Below are 14,850 nucleotides of genomic sequence, written 5' to 3'. Positions count from 1 at the left end.
AGAAATTGAAGACTGCTAGTACCTAGAAAAGAGTCAGCCCTTTTAATATTGTCTGTCTTCCACAGAACCGTGAACAAAGAAACCCATGCAATAATCTCTGCACCAAATCCACATTCCTGCTTTAGCTGTTCCAGTTACACGGGAAAAAACCTTAAAAATCTCCAGCCTTGAAATTCCAGGCATCCAGTGACAGGGACCACAGGATCTCTAGAGATGCTGCTTTAGCAGACAAGGACACGTGCTGCAAAAAACACACATCTTTTATTTATTGACATTATACACAGACAAGGCTCCCACTCTTTTCCTATTTTCACAGCTTACAGTTCTTTATTTTCTGTAAATGAAGATACAACTTTGGATTCTCAAGTATTAAAATGTACATTAACGATAAAAGATGACCCTAAAAATTATTTAGGTTTGTCACTAAAATGGACCTGGACCCATCATTACTTAACAATAGATTTTTTTATTATCTGCAGGTTTGCACAACTCTTTCATACCTTTATGATTAATGAGTTGACTCTTATGTGATTCCAACTAGACCACAACAGATCTAAGTTATGGGTTTTTTTCTTTAATGTTTTCTAAGTCCTCTGTGAATTTTAGAAACAACGAATGAGTTCCAAAATTAAAACTAAGAATTTAAAATTTACTAGAAAAAGGAAAGCAATCTCAGTTGGAGAGTGATGAAATAAAGAAAAGGTCACAAGGTAAAATTCTAATTCAATCAAAATCAATGGCAAAACTTTGCTCCACTAAGGTGACAGAATCACCCCAGAATTCCTTCCCTCCACGTCCCCGGCAGAGTCCCAAAGCAGGACAGGCACTCGAAGGCTTCACTGAGATCTGCTCACATTTAACCCTGACAGTTACAGTGATTTTTCATTCTTTAATTTAAATATTTCCATTTTTTTCTACCCATATCAACCAAATAATTTACGTCTCCCTCAGGACTCTGTACAAGCCAAGTGGGAAAGTTCATCTTTTTCTGTCTGCATCGGTCCTTTAAACTGAATTTTTATATTTTAATGAAAAACTCCCTCCCCAAGATAATTTCTGGATGAGGGTTTGGCTCTCACATGAAAGGACCAGCCCGGTGCACCCAATAAGGGTCTGTGTCATCCTCACAGAGAAATTTTGGACAAGGAACAGAAAATCTTTCTGATGTACCATGAATCTTCAAAAGCAGATCACAAAGGAAATTCTTTTGAAACTGTAAATTCCCAGGTACCACAAAAGAACGATGTGCATTTTCTCAGCTTGTCTGTGGGCAAAATAAAAGCTTTTTATGAAACAATAAATTCTCAAGACAATTCTTGCACACCGGTTTGCAGCACAGAAAATACCAGAATATGAGAATATGCACATCCTTGGTACTGGGCACTGAGGAATTCTCAAGAGACTCCACCAGGTTTCCCAGCAATGATAAATAAATGGGATTTTTTATATGCCTCTCTATGTATGTGTACCAAGAGCACACCCACCCACAAGTGCTCTCTCCGTGTAGAAAAGCAGGACTGCTTTAAAAGAAAAAGGAAAAAAAAAAAAAGCTGTTTTTTCTTTCTGACAAACGGGCATGAAATAAGAGGCCGACATCTGCCTCTGCAGGTCACTGCAGTCAGGCTGCTGCGTGTCACAATCCCAACCGCTCCATCCATCAATGGCAGCCCAAAAATTAACGCAGCCTGGAAACTCTGCAGCAAGACAGTAACAGCCCAATTGAAAGGCTGACCTTCGGAGAGCGGCGGGCTAAGATGGAAAAATTATTTCATGCCCTGTACCAAAGCCAGCACCACAGTTCACAGGGATTTGCAGTTAATTTTTTTAGTTAGAAATTCTGGTTTGCTGGTGAACGGCAGGGAAACTGCAATACCAGATAAGGAAACTGTTATAAAGGCTTTTAATTTCAAAGGCATAATCAATTACATCCACAGAGATGCACTTCCATGGCATTCAGGATTTTAATTTCTCTGAATTACTGATTAATATATTTTTTTCCAAACATAACCTATTCAGTGTTATAAACAACACTATTTTCTCAGTGATTGATTAGGTAAAACTATAGTTGATTAGCCTGAAAAATTTGATTGAAACAGGCTGCAATTTTTGCCAAATACACATTTTCAGGTCCAATTTAACCAACGAAACAATCTGTTTTAAAATAAATCCTCCAAGTTGCTGTACTGAGCTCTTTTACCCAGGAGTCAATCACAGAGGTTATTTAATAACCAGAGACAAACAGGTCAGCCCTGTGCCTTTACCCTCCCAGGCTCTGCCCCAGACCATGGCAGGGATTAATCCTCTGTTAAATCACCTGCTAACACCCTGTTAATTGCTCCATAAGCTAATTGAACTGGAAGCTTAATAACACACAAATAGCAGAAATACCATATAGCTTAAAACTTCAAGTAGTTCAATAAAATTGAACCAATTAAAAAGAAAATTCAAATAATCCAATAAAATTGCCAGATCACATTTTAAATGTGCATCCCAAACTTTAGAAAGTAATTTATTTTTCCCAGCCCTTTCTCTGGAGATCACTGAAATAGCTTAGTGAGCGTTTTCTTCCCTTATAGTGTTTTTCTAATGTTACAAAATATTTTCCTTCTCACACAGGTAGGTAGTTCTGCAACAGCATCAAAGACACCAAGAAATCTGGATGATGTCATTAAATACTAGGACAGAACAGAGAGCCTCAGTGTTCGAGTTTGTCAAAACAATACCACGTGTATATTTTGTTTTATACAAAACAGAAACAAGTATTATCCTGTTTAGACTGAAATATATTTAATGGCAAACAAAGCCCTCAGAGTAGTCACAGAGCTAATTTCTTTCACCACGGTACAGTGATACAGAAAAATTCCAGGATTTTGAAAGACAACAACCAGATTTTAGTTTTGATAAGATGACAATTTTAGTTGGCAGTGTTGGGAAGGATAAAATTAAAACTGCTCCCTTATTTTTTAGTACAATAAAAGATGCAATTAACCCATTTGCACAATAATCTGCACATGCAGAAACTATGCAGAGCTTTGGCCAGAGCAGCTGGGGCTGCCCCTGATCCCTGGCAGTGTCCCAGGCCAGGCTGGACAGGGCTGGGAGCACCTGGGACAGGGGAAGGGGTCCCTGCCATGGGATGGGACTGGATTTAGGGTCCTTCCCACCCAAACCACTCTGGGCTTCTGTGAGAATGAGCTCATTGCCAAATCTAAAATGTGCTGGCCTGGGAAGGGGAAGAAACTCCAACACAAAGATTTACACTGCAAGGTCTGAGTGGTGAGGGGAGAACAGCTTCTCCTGGAAACAGCAGCAGGAGCCGAACCAGCACAGCACGGGCTATTTAAACACAGAGTTAAGGCTCATACAGAATTAACAGGGCTCATTTTAATGGCACACACTAGCCAGGATGTCAGATTAGATGGTTTCACACTCCTTCAAATCTATAATCAATGAAAGAATCCATCAGCTGCACTTCAGAGTTGCTCTGGTGTTCTTGTGAAGGACCCGGTGGCTCCCAGGGCGCTGCTCCTGAGCAGGGACCCGAGTCCCTCCCGCTCCAGTTCCCCCGGAGAGCAGCGGGGGCTGCTGAGCTCATGCAGCCAGCTCATCCCCAAACACCAGCGGAGCTGCTGCGCACCACCGAGAAACTGCAGCGTCCAAATTATTCCTCCACATTCTCTCTCCAGCTGAAAATTATTGGTTTAAGCATTTTAAAAAACCTAAAAAAATTAAAAATCAGTTTTGTGCAAGAGTTTTAACAAATTTCAGTGACCATGCAGACCTGAAAAAACCTTCTACTTTAATAATTATGGTTGTTTACAGTAGTAACAACCATACGGAGTTCCTTAGAGTACTCTAGAATATTATTCTTCAAATAAACTGTGCAATTATAACACACTGGAGAAACTCTGCCATTATCTCATTTCCATTAAACTAATGGAAATTATTTACTCTTTTTTTTTTGTTGTTTTCCACAGAATTAATGCACATGATGAACTATTTTTAACTAGTCCTGAGACTTAATAATTTACACTCAGTTCCCAGATTCCTTGCCAATTAATTTGACTTAATGAATTCCAGCAATTTTAAGGGGGAAAACGTCTTTAACAATCATTACACCAAGGGAAGGTATGTGGAACATCCCCTGCTTCTTTTGAAGTGACACAAGCTGCAGTCGGTGTCCTTTAAAGGAAACTCTCCAGACTCTATAATCTGCAGCTGAGTAGGACCATTCTAAAGCAACCCGGGTTTCCTACCTCACCATTCCCGATGGACCCTGCTGAGGGAAGCCACCCCGAGTCCCAGACAAGGAAGAGCCTCAGATTTGCTCTGTGAGCAACACTACCCTGCAGCAGGGCAAAGCAGGACGTGAACCCAGGGCACAGGCACGGGAGGAGTGGCTCGGCTCAGGGAGACCTTCAGCAAGTGTTCTTCTGTTGTACTGCGCCTTCTTGCAGACACAAAGATCAATGCGCTCGCTCCCAAGGAGAGCAGCAGAGCCCTGTTTGTCCCTCCCTCCCAGCCACACATACACTAACCTAAGTTTATATTCACCTTCAATAATAATTACAACTACATACACTAAACGTTAGCAGTATTGTGACTAGAAACAGAGTTACAAATTATTGTTCTTTTAATTGGAAGTTTGGAAATTGGGTGGGGGAACGAGAGAGGCTGGTTTGCACTCAATATCAGACGGGAGAATTCCTGGGCTGCATTATGGTGAAAAACAGTGACAGCTCCCAAGTGCTGCAGAGACAGAAAGGACAGAAAAGTGCAAAGATCCAGAGGAGCAGACAGGGAAATACAGGAGAGCAGCCTCAACACAGCTCCTCCACGGCTGGGCGCTGACTGCCCTCAGCCATGGCCCCTGGATCAGCAGCCGAGCTGGGGTCCGAGGGCACCAGGGCAGCAGGACAGAGCTCCTGGGCTGTGCCAGGGCCAGAGCCGGGCCCTGCTGCCCCAGCCGGGCGGGCACTGCCCAGGGCCAGAGCCGGGCCCTGCTGCCCCAGCTGTGTGGGCACTGCCCAGGGCCAGAGCCGGGCCCTGCTGCCCCAGCTGGGTGGGCACTGCCCAGGGCCAGAGCCGGGCCCTGCTGCCCCAGCCGGGCGGGCACTGCCCAGGGCCAGAGCCGGGCCCTGCTGCCCCAGCCGGGCGGGCACTGCCCAGGGCCAGAGCCGGGCCCTGCTGCCCCAGCTGGGTGGGCACTGCCCAGGGCCAGAGCCGGGCCAGAGCCGGGCCCTGCTGCCCCAGCTGGGTGGGCACTGCCCAGGGCCAGAGCCGGGCCAGAGCCGGGCCCTGCTGCCCCAGTCCGGCGGGCACTGCCATGGTGCCACCTGCAAACCTGCCCTGTGCACTCTGAAATATTGCAGTGTTTGATTCTTCCCCTTGACAGAGAGCAGGGCTCCACTGAAAGCTCATTTAATAAAAATAATGCAATGCAAATGAACCTGAATCAGAAAAATTAGATTGATGGAAGTAGCTCGGTCGCTGTAATTACACAAGGTGTATTATTTCTTAAATTCTCTTTGCATTAAACATATACCATACATTTATCAAACATAATTAGCAGTTTAGGTGACAAGGATTTGATTTTTCTCCTGCAACAAAAAATCCTTCTACGTGGGTATATACATCTGAAACATAATATGAACATTTCCACACTATCATCGTTTGCTCCTCAAAGAGCATAAAATCAAAGAATCAGAGGGCAAACACTGTGTGGGACTTATAAAGCAGAAGATGAGGAAGATGACCAGGTCAGCCTTCTGTAGATTTCATGAGCATAAAACAAAATTAAATCAGTCCCAGCTTTTAAGGCTGTTAGTCAAATAAATCATATTTGAAATCAAAATAATTGATGACACCCCGGATTTCCCTTCTAATCAACCTTTACTTTTTTCAATCATCTAAATAAATTGATGACAAAACAGCAAGATAAACAGAAGCTGCAAAAGAAAGTTGACAAAGTTGAATTTCCAACACAACTAAGATAATCAAGTTTTTCCCTCTCTCAGTGTTTCCTGGGGGTTTTGGACTAATGGGAGGCTTTGTTTAGGTTTGGGGTAGTCTGGGGTATTTTTTAAACAGCTTCACAGAAAATAACTGTATCAAAATAATGGCAGAAAGCACTTTCATTTTTTTCCTCTTCAAATCCCCATGGACTACGTGGGGACCTCAAGTCAAAAACCTTCACTTTAGAACAATAAATAAATAAACCCGCTAAACCCTTCCCAAGGCTGGTCAACTGTAGCATAACTAATGCAAGAGGCTGAGAGATGCCAGATAAATTTGATTACTATAAAAGATGGGAATATGTTTCTTTCCTCAGAGAATTCACAAAAAGGGGTCAAAAACAAAGCAGCACTGAAAGCCAACAACTTCATTTCTCCAGCAACTCAAGGCAAAAACACAATACAATTCCAGGGGAACGTTTTATCACATCGGTGCAGACACCTCCTAATCTTCTATTTCTGAAAAAGGGAAATAGCAAAGATAGAGTCCAGGCAAAATGGGGCTCTTCTTTCTTTTCTGGAAAAGGCACTCTGATTAGTATATCAATTTAGCAAAGAGTTCAAGAACTGTTTTCCTCTTTCACCTGCTACCAGTGTCATAGAGGCTCTAACACATTTCAGTTGGAAAAAAAAGTAATCTTACACTTCTTGTTATTCTTCCAATTTGTCAGATTCCCAAATCATTTATCTCGAATGCATTCAGGAGCACCATCAGGAGAAATGACCCATCGTCCTTTCCTTGTTAAAGGAAAACAAAGTCGTGACTCAGTGTTAATTGTTCCAGCCCTGAGTAATGGTGAGATCCAGAGATCCCCCTGCACTGTTCCCTGACTAAGAGACAGTCCTGATTTCACATTTTCCTCTGTAAATAGATGAGCTCCTGCCAGCTGCTGTTACCACGGCACCAGTATTTTGCAAACTTCTCTGGAATTACTTTTTCCTTCGCCTGTCTCAGAGTGGCACTTGATTTTTTCACATCGTGCTGGGGGCACAGTCGTACCTCAGTCAGCTCCTGGCCCCTCCTCCCCAGAGAACACAACCCTTCCAGCCAGCAGAAAAGCCATTCTTACTTGAATCTATTCAATGTCACCTTATTTTCATCACTTCTCCCAAGTCATCCAGTTCTTCCTATTTAACATCCCAAGCTCCTGCTCCATTAACAGCATCTCCTAGCACCTGGTTCTTCAGCCCAGTTCCAGTAAACCACAGGTAACTTATACAGAAGAGTTACAAATAATATGTATAAAAGAAGGTTGAACTTTGAAGAACAAGTAATTTCCAGACAGCCTGATAAATTCACTTTAGTCCCACAAACTTCTCACACAACACATCTTACAAGCAATCTGCTGCAAAAAGCATTTTCCATGGGCTGACAGCACCAGTTGCTCTGCAGGACTCAAGAAAGAACAGCTTGCAGCACTTTTTTGCGGGTATATTTTTCAGAGAGTAAGATCCACACCCAAATTTGGTAAAAGCTGTTCAGATTCAGTATTAAATGCTTTGCAGTAATGAGAGTCCTTTACTGTGTCAAACAATTTCAGTAAAAAAAAAATTACTATCTGGTTTATTCATGCTATTGCCTCTTATTTTATCATGGTCTGCTACATAATTGCCCTGCAAACATCATGCAACTCCTTATTTCCTTTTTTCCATGGCATATGCAATCCAAACCCCTCCATTTCAAGTAAAACAAAGTCTAATTAATATTTGTAATAGCACATAAAAGAGACTACCTACAGTAAACGATCATAAAGGTAACACCTTCATTTTCAACGCCAAGGCCAGAAGATGCCCATGGCCTGGAAGGAAGAACTGTTTCCTCAGCAGAACAAACCATGAAACACCCCAACAAGATCCCCAACCCAGAGGCCACCCCTGCAAGGCCCCCCAAGCCCCCTGGCAGGAGCTCAGACAGGCTGGAAGCACCAGGGCCACGGGCACACCTGGGACCCTGCTTTGGGACACCTGGGGAGCTGTGAGAGCACAGCCAGCCCCAGGAATTCAGGGCTTTCTTCACCACTTCCCAGCTCACCAGCAGGGAAATTCAGAAGCCCCAGATACTGAATGAAGGAAACGATTCTGAGGAGCTACAAAAGGGCAACTCTGACTATCATGGCAACAAACAGATCAGCTGCTGCCTTGAAAAGCCAGGTATATGCTGCTCTCTTATCCTTTTTACTTCTGACCACTCAAAAGCTTGCTTGCATCAGCACAGCACAACAGCAGAGCTGGAAGGAAGTCTGTGCTTTTACAGAGCAGAAACACAACGTGAAAATGCCAAAAAAAAGCCCAAAACAAAACCAAAACCAAACAAACTAAAAAAAAGAGAGGAAAAAACCACCAAAGCAGGATTTATGAAAGTGTTCTGAATTTCTTCAGACACTGTGTTCTCCTTTCTAAAGAACCTGATGGCACAGTATAAAAACTATTTCTCTTCCACTATTGTTTTCAATAAAAATGTAAAAAAATCCCGACCATCAGCAATTTAAAAATACAACAAAACTCTCTGATAAGAGATTTAAATATGCAAAGACTACACAGAAAGGGTGCTGAAGGGCACTTCTAGAACGTCTACAAAACTAAAGTGCAGAAGTGTATGCAGTCACCTGTGCACACATTCCTTAAACTCTCACAACTCCATCTGCAGACTGGCACAGACGTACCAAACTCCATTGCTAGGAAATGCAGATGTTTGACTAACCAGGATGCTGCTGCTCTGCATCCCTGTGAGTCTGTTAGAACTGAAACCACCTTACTTCTCCCTACAGGAGCCACATCATGAGATGCAGGAGGACAGTTTGGATGACTAAGCTGGAAACAGAGAATGTTCTGTCTCATTGCTGCCCTGCAGCTCCTGCTGTGTATCAGCCACACAAATCCATCCTTCCCCCAAACCCTGCACTCCTGGCTTTTCAGCTCTTCCTCCACTCCAGCTCCTAAACCCACTCTACCTCTAAACAAACCACTGGGCTCCTAATCATGAATCCCATCCTTCAACTTTTAAAATTCTCACTTTAGGACAGTTCAAAGCATCCTCATAGCACCCTCACAGCCACGTGGCATTCTGTAAAGTAGTGCTGCTCAGGCTCAGAAACCCACCCAAACCTAGAAAACTGCCTCAGGATATTTATTGATGCACCATCTTGAAAGTTTTTTCTAATGAATTTTGTTGCTGTGAAAGACTTCTGCCTTTCAAAAGCAGAAGAGTTTTATAAAAAAATTAGAAGTTGGCATTTCTGAAATACTATTAGAAAAACTTGAACAACCTGGTCTAGGGGAAGGTGTTCCCATGGCAGGGGATGGAACGAGATGATTTTTGAGGTTCCTCCCAACCCAAAGCACCCTGTGAGTCTCTGAAATAGCCTCTGCAGCAGCAATTTCACAGACATCAATGGCTCTGCTCGCCCTGTGCATCAGACAGGAATTTTTCATTTCATACATCATTTAAAACTTACTGCAGTGATTCCACAAACCTGTCTACAAGCACCTTCTTCTCTCCCAGCCCCCTCCAATTCAGGGTATTTTGGCCAAAAGTGAGCACACAAGCAGACTGCCATAACACTGACAACAGAGAAGCAAAGCAGCATTTAGCACCAGATAACGAAGAGAAAGACCTCGTTCTCTCAAATAATACTGCATCTTCTATTTGAATACTTCACAATAAAATTACACTGACTACACCATCAGCAAACCTACCCCAAACATCCCCCAGCAAGCACCTAGCATTAGCACAGAGGCATTTCAGTATTTTTAAACACAGATTTGCATTTATGTCACATTTTCAGAAATCCCTCTCCCAGAACACTGTAAGAGTGTGGACAAAACCTTCTCTTCCCAAAACCACTTGTTCAGATCTCTGTATTCTGGAGCCATTCACACAGACAGATCATTGACTGCTGCAGCTGCCCAGATAAAATAATAAAGATCACAACTATTGCTACATTTATTATTTCTGGAATAGGCCTTCAATGCTCGAATATAGAGATAAGTTCTGAAAATACAGAATGCCATAATCTACGTGCAAATACTTCAACGCACACTGTGGCCACAATTCACAAATTTCCAGACTGAGAGCTGAAAATCAGACAGCTTTCACTTAAAACTCAGTGTGGCAATCCAAAGAGAGAGGTTTACTCACCATTTCTGAAGGACTTCTGGACTGTAGCATCTAACACAGGACACTCCCTGCCTGGGCGTTAGTTCAGTAATTCCTCTTCTCATTTAGGATAAATCCAGAAAGTAGCTGGCACAAAGAAATGGAAAACACACATTTAGCTGGGGTTGGATGCGAACAAACAGAATTTTGTCTTGGCCACATGACTAACAAAAATCTTCCATAGCATTCTTCTTTTCAGTCAACACCAAAACATTTTTGTAAGCACTAGGAAAAAACCTTTGATTTAAAGTAAATTAAAAGACAAGGTACAATGATTACCTGAATATTCCTAATACTTTTAACATGCTGGAACACATGTGAGTTTCAAAATGTGGTAAGTCAGAGCACTCAAATGTTCTTGAGTCAGGAGAATTTTTGTGCGTAGCACAGCACGGGAACACAAGGAACGTTATAAAATCTAAGACCACTCAATGACAGTTTCTGGAAAGCTTCCCAAATTACTTGTCCCCACTAACCACCCACACAATGAGAGATTCTATTAACCACAAATAACCCCAAAGGGTTCTCTGGCTCCATTTGTGCAGGCAGCTGTGAAGGTGCCAGCCTGTGTGCCCAGCTCAGGACCTGCAGAGGCAGAGCCAGGCCAGGGCAGAGAGCCCCAGGGGCACCCCCAGCCCTGCGGGGCTGCCAGAGGGAGGCGGAACAGGGAACAGCCGCTGCTGCACGATCCCTGCACAGCTCCCCCAGGCCCTGCTGCACCCACAGCCAAAGGCTCCCCACCCGTCACGCACCACAAAGTAAAGATCCATAGCTCTAAACTGTTCCACTTCATCATGAACTTCTCAACTCACCAATCAATACAGTATTGAGCAATAAACAACAAGCCAGAAATATTCTTGAACAGAAAAACCAAGCCCACCCTTATTCAGAATTGTGAATTGTGCAGCTCACACGTTTTCCAACATAAGTTCAGAAAATAAAAATCTCATTAAAGCTTTAGCCAAAATTTCTAATTCATCAAAGGACCATGTTTTGAATACCAATGAATTTCATGAAAAAGAAGCGCTTTTTTTTTTCTTGTCTGCATGTCTGTAAAATCTCTCTCAGGTTACAAAACCAAATCTGATGACACTGAAAAGTCTTTCAGGAACAAAGACAGACGAGTAAAACAACCACCAGATCTCTTTAATTCCATGCAAAAGTGTCAACAGCAAAATCACTGCATCTCTGCCATAGCAGAATATTAAATAGTTCATTAATATCCATTTTCCCTTCTTCTCTTTTCAGAGGCTACTAAAATTGTTTCTGTTTGATTTTACATGAGTGAAACTCCTCCCAAATGAAACAGGTACAAGGATCTTGAAAGAACACTCAAGTGCACATCACTCAAGCCCTTGGCAGGCCCTATCTCTGCGAAACAACAATAGCATCCCACTAATAACAATGACTTCCTTAACTATTCATTTTGGTAAATAATGGAACTGAAAATTATCTAGTGATGGATTTACACTTTTACAATGCATCTCGGGGATGAAAATGAATAGGGACAGAGAAATTATGTGTGTTACAATGGCTGACACCACAACTTGAGATCCAGCCTCGCTCCACAGAACAACACCAGCTGAAAATGTGGCACTGCAGTTTGGAGCATTTTACCTTTGTCTGCTCTACTGTGAGACATCCTATATATATTATTTGTATTACAGAAGCACTTAGAGATGCCAATTAAAACCTAACACAGCTATAGTAGGCAGAAATAGTATGAAAGTTACAATAGGTGTCATAGCCATTTTAATTCCAACCGCAATAAATCACCCATTGCTCAGATATTCCTTCTTTTATCAGCTACCACAGAATTTAACATTTTATATGTTATGAGAGAGCACTAACAGAATGGCCTAGGCAGCCTTTTCTTATTTAAAAATCATACTAATATTTCCAGTGGAGGCCCAGAGGGAGAAAGCCTGGTGACACAAGGCTCACTCTCCTTCATCACCTTCCTCGAGAAACCCATGGAACTCCAAGGCTATGTGGACCATCAGGTGAAAAATCAGAATATTTGGAGGCAGGAAGCTGACAAAGGCAACAACTTTTCTGGAAGCAATGAGAAACACCAAGCTTCTCTTTAAAAAGTTGAAGATTACTTTGTGTTTAAGTTAACAAATGGCAAGTGTTTACCTGTGACTATTAGTTCTCTCCTAGGCAGTTTATTATAAACAGTATTTCAAACACAGGACTTTAAGAGACAATGTATAAATATTTTAAATGGTAAAATATAGGTGCTGGCTTTTTTTTTGTACTATGTCCAGAAAATTTGCACAAACACATCAAATTCTCCACCTAGGGAATTTACTTTATTGTTAAGTTTGCATTTAAAACAAATGTACATGACCTATTTTGGGGCTAATATAACTAAAAGGAGCCTATTTGTTGTTTATTATTTATAGAAGATTCACTTCAGATTAGGCCTCTTGCGGACGTGTGTATCTGTGTGGCATCACAAAGCATCTCCAGATCTCCCCAGCACTAAAACACACGAGGAAATGACAAGTTAGGATGTATCCAGTACACAGAGTGTTTTATAAAAGCCAAGATTAAAAGCTGGTTTTTCCCTCCTCAGAAAGGCCACATGAAAGAGCTGCTACCCTGGGTAATGCATTGACCTTCTGGGGCTGATAATGACAAGTTCAAGTTCCTGGAGTTGGGGAAGATGGGGAACTAAAGTAAGTGCACTCAAGCAACGAGTCCATCTGCTCTGTTAGAATCCCACTCACAAACCAGCCCCGTGCAAAGAAAGAGGAAAACAATTTAATTTCTTTTATTTATATAACCCAGGAGTTTTTCTACACCATCAGCATGGCTCAAAACTGCTTTCTTAGAGGCTTCAATCTAAGGCACTGATTGTTTCTTCCATTTTAATAGAAAACTTGAAATTATTTCATATAAAAGGTGTCAAATTTATGAAAACAGAGATGCAAAATTGCCTCTCACGTCTAAAATTTTGCATTTTCAGCTTTTTCTTGTAAACAGAGAAAGAGTAAAACATGGTAAAATCATATCTATTCTGTAAGAGATAAAACACCTCTTTTAAAACTTCTAGAAAATCAGAAATGCATTTTTATACACCAACTAAGGAAAACCAGAGTTGACCCAAAGCCCCTGTTCTGGCCAGCCGTTGGTTTTGTAGCTTCGTGGGTCACAGTGCCTGGAGCTCTGGGGGGCAGAGTAAAGCTCCCCACAAGGCTGCAGGCAGGACTGAGGCACGGAAAAGCAGCTCCAGAGCTGCAGCACCTCCGAGCTGGCACTGCTGAGGGTGCATTATAGCACGTACTGCTGCTACCCACATACAACTCCCTGCGTGGTAGCACATTCTGCATTTTCAAATATTTATATTTCAAATTACACAGAGATATTACAACCTTTACATCTTTGTTTAAGTTATTTAAGACAAAAAAATAAAGGCTAAAACAAATGCTATGACTCCAGTTGGTGTAAATCAACATGTACATCATCAGGTTTTAATCATCAGCTCATGCCAAATGGTTTACATTGAAAGATTCCTGCCAGGACAGGCTGCGAGCGCAAAGGGAATAAAATCATTCCAAAATAAATTCCCTTTTAAATTTTGCTCTAAAACAGTATTTCTAATTTCTTTCTCCTCGCCCCCAATTCAATCTCATCTCAGAAACATTAATTTATTTAGAAAGAGAAATTAATCACAGGCATCTCTACAGTCCTGGGTGATTCCAGTCCAGTCAATTTTTGCCTCTCCTTAGAAAACACGGTGATATTAAACACAAAACCCCACACATTGAAAGAACACTAACACTTCTGAAACAAGATTTCGAGCTGAAGTTAAGAAATTGCTATAATTAAACTTGTCCAGGAAGACAGATTAAGGTCAAATATGTCTATTAATTTTGGGTATCCAGTCTAAGCCACCTTAGACTTGATGGTTTTCCTCTGAAGCCGAGCGTTTCCCAGCATTTCACTGGTTGCTGACTGGTTTTCCCGGGTGTTTTCCAGCCCCAGGCGGCACAGGGGCCCGGGCAGGAGCGGGGCGGTGCTTGCGGAGCTCCCCGGGCGCAGCCCCGGCCCGGCTGCCCGCGGCCCTCGCTGCTCCCTCGCTGCTCCCTCCTCCCGCAGCCCCCGCAGGCCTCGCTGCTCCCTGGCCGGGAACTCAAAGTCCCCGGCGTTCGCCGGCAGCTGCGGGGTGGCGGCACCGCGCTGGGGTCCCCCCGTGCCCACGGAACCCTCGCGGGGCTCTGAGAGCGCCGGGCCCCGACAGCGGCACCAGAACGGCCTCGGCTGGTGGCGACAGTCAAGGGAGTCAAAGTTCAGTCACAGGCAATGCTTTGGGTGGAAGGGCCTCAAAGCCCATTCCATCCCACCCCTGCTATGGCAGGGACACCTTCCCCTGTCCCAGGCTGCTCCAGCCCCAGGGTCCAGCCTGGCCTTGGGCACTGCCAGGGATCCAGGGGCAGCCACAGCTGCTCCGGGCACCCTGTGCCAGGGCCTGCCCACCGTGCCAGGGAAGGATCCCTTCCCTCTCTGCCGTCCATCCATCCATCCATCCCTCTCCTCTGGCAGCGGGAGCCATCCCTGCAGGCCCCGCGAGCAGGGACGTGAGGCTGCGGAGCTACAAACGCTGAAGGGAGAGCGGCAGCTCCCGGCGGAGGGGCCCAGGCCGGGCCGCGCTCAGCGCTGAGCCGGGGAACG

The sequence above is a fragment of the Molothrus ater genome, chromosome 12 (genome assembly GCF_012460135.2).
Source record: "Molothrus ater isolate BHLD 08-10-18 breed brown headed cowbird chromosome 12, BPBGC_Mater_1.1, whole genome shotgun sequence".
Lineage (NCBI taxonomy): Eukaryota > Metazoa > Chordata > Aves > Passeriformes > Icteridae > Molothrus > Molothrus ater.
Note: the sequence above shows the minus strand (reverse complement) of the source record.